At 33.5% G+C, this 2,873-nt stretch overlaps 1 pseudogene; it reads right to left on the bottom strand.

Annotated features, from left to right (window-relative positions):
- The window catches only part of LOC107678626 (translation factor GUF1, mitochondrial-like), a 12,047-nt pseudogene extending 9,568 nt beyond the window's left edge, over positions 1-2,479 (bottom strand).
- Between the last annotated feature and the right edge of the window lie 394 nt (positions 2,480-2,873).

Raw genomic sequence — 2,873 nt, 5'->3', positions numbered from 1 at the left:
TTTTGCGCAGCTCGTCAGTGAACAACGGCTCTGTGTAGTTAATGCTGCTCAATGTGAAAGCACGCAGGTGATGGAGATTTACCGCTGATTACAGAACCGGCTTTACTGACAAGATGCGCGTTAAATATCGCATGCGATTAATCGTGCAGCCCATAGAATGAACGTAATAATATCTCATAAGTTATGCAACAAGCTCAAAACATGCTAGAGAACAGTAACAAAGCATTTGGATGAAAGCAAATTAATAAAGGTCCACACAGTTGTATTTGGACCGATCACAAGATCAAAACAATTCAGGTATTTGAATTAAAAAAAAAAGGTTTTCCTAAATCTTCTGCATTGTGTCCTGCCTCTGTACTCAACTTGAGTTGGAAATGAAGATATTTCTATAATTTATAGAAATGCACTGGGATGAAACATTGTGTTTTTAACTTGCATATATAAAATGTTTACTGCATTTAAAGGAAAGATGATAAATTATCTCTGTAATATCTACCTTGTTTATCACAGGTATGATTGTCAGTTGAGCCTCAAATGCCAAGTAGAAACTGGCAACTGTTTGCGCTTGAATTCCCTTTGAATTATAGAAACAAACATGTAATTGGTTATTTTTCTTTTAATGCAATTATAAAAGGCTAAAGTTTTTAGTAATGATAGAGTATTTATGCTGTTATGTTTGTGCTGTTTATAAGTACAACTATTATAAATTATTTTCTTTATTGAAAAAGCTGAAAAAAGCTTATGTAAATATTACACAAAACTTAAACAAAAATTTGAAGTGTCACAATGGTGACAGAAACTGAAATAAAATAAGCTTAAGTTAAAGCAGAGAGCGCATGAAAATGACTAAAACTGATATAAAAAAATAATAGAAACAGCTTCGAACAATCCCAAAAATGTATAAAAAAAAGACAAAAACATGACAAAATTACTAAAACTTAAGCTAAGATAAAATGTAAATTGAACATATATTTAAAAACATCTAAAATATTAATAAATACATATAAATAATATAAATAATACAAAAAATAACATCGGTATGTGCATAAAAACAAACTGTAGCAGGTTTAGATTCCATTACTTCCATTACTCATTTAATAAGCAGAATGTGTCATTTATAAAATGCTTTACCTGATTTGCATCTACAATGAGCAGAACTCTTTGGCAAGCGGATATGGACCGTGAAACTTCATAGCTGAAGTCAACATGGCCCTAAAAATAAAATATTGCAATCTCTCAAATTATAGTAAATAATACAGATTAGTTCACTAACAGTAATGTTCAAATCATTGTCCTCACAGGTGTGCCGATGAGATTGAGCAGATATGTCTGTCCATCATGCTGGTAGATGCAGGATGCAGTCTGAGCTTTAACAGTGATTCCTCTTTCTCTCTCCACCTGCAGTTTATCCAGCTGTTACTTGTTACTCGCTGTCTTTGCAATGGCACCTGCTCATACAAAAAAAAACAACGAAATAAAGAGATTATGAACAACAATTTTTCAAAACTCACATAATTCACAGGAAAGAGAAATAGAGAATCACCTGTGATCTCCAGAAGTCTGTCAGCTAAAGTGCTCTTGCCATGATCGATATGTTTCGAATTCTCTCCACTGGAAACTTTGACGTCAAGACGCTCCTGAAAAAGCAAAGGACTCAGATTCAGTATCCAGCTGCAACAAGCACATATGTTATTATAAAACCATTATTATCTATAGAAACCAGAGAATTAATAACCACCAAAATGCCATAGTCACTCTACTCATGTTAGCTTTGAAACGTGTTTGCAGCTGTGAGTGTAGTTATGTGAAATTGCACTTTGGAGTGTTTATATGCACGTGTGAATTAATCATGGAGTGTTTAATGTATGTATATATATATATATGAATTTAGAAGTATGCATTAAGCATTTTGCATGTTTATTTGGTGCGAGAGTATGAGAAACAATAAATTAATCTGCATTTTAGATGTACTCTAAAAACACTGCTTGTTTTAGATATATTGGCTTGTCAAGTTAATGAAATGAGGCATAAAAGATTTCAGCACTGAATTTAAAGGGATAGCTCACCCAAAAATAAAAATTTGTCATCATTTATGTCGTTCCAAACCTATATGACAATCTGTATTGTTAAAAGCGCTATATAAATAAAGGTGACTTGACTAACATATAGGTTATATAGGATTTTGCTTACAGCAAAAAACAAGTCAAAGCAATAGAATTTACCTTCTCAGATGCATTAGAGCTGAATTCTCTGACAGCACTGATGCTCCAGCAAGAGCTTTTCATCCATCTGTGTCTGATCACTGTACATATGGTCATGCAGCCCTGAGATCTGCGTTTAACGCGGCATATTTTTATATCAGGAAAGCGTTTGATAAAGGGCAGAAAGAGCCCGTGGGATCTAAACAGAGACATCATCTCTATCAGCTCACTAACATGTTATTTCTGAATAAAGAAACAATATTGTGGCTTCAAACAGCATATCGAACATATCTTCCCATCGAAAAAAAGATTTGAGGACTAAAATCCTCATTGAAAGCATATATTGAGCGTTTAGAAACAGTCAAGTCTCCACTAGGCTGTGTTCTCCTCCAGTGTGACAGCTACTGTGAGCCGCCATGTTGGCAAACACGTCATCAAGGCAAGCGTTGGAATTGTGGGAAATGTAGTTTAGTATATTCAAATCTGCACTCTAATGTTTCAGGAACATATTTATTTTTGCTTCTAACAATTTTTAAGAATGTTAAAATGTCCAGTTTTCTTATCGTGATTAGAAGATTATTTAAACGCTATTTAGTTCCTAAAATGTTTCGTACAATGTTCTACTAACCTTTTTTTATAGCCTATACCCAAAATAAAAGGTTGTTTGATTGT

The sequence above is a fragment of the Sinocyclocheilus anshuiensis genome, unplaced genomic scaffold (assembly GCF_001515605.1).
Source record: "Sinocyclocheilus anshuiensis isolate Anshui unplaced genomic scaffold, SAMN03320099.WGS_v1.1 scaffold877, whole genome shotgun sequence".
In the NCBI taxonomy this organism is placed as follows: Eukaryota; Metazoa; Chordata; class Actinopteri; order Cypriniformes; family Cyprinidae; genus Sinocyclocheilus; species Sinocyclocheilus anshuiensis.
Note: the sequence above shows the minus strand (reverse complement) of the source record. Positions and strands in the feature narration are given on the sequence as shown.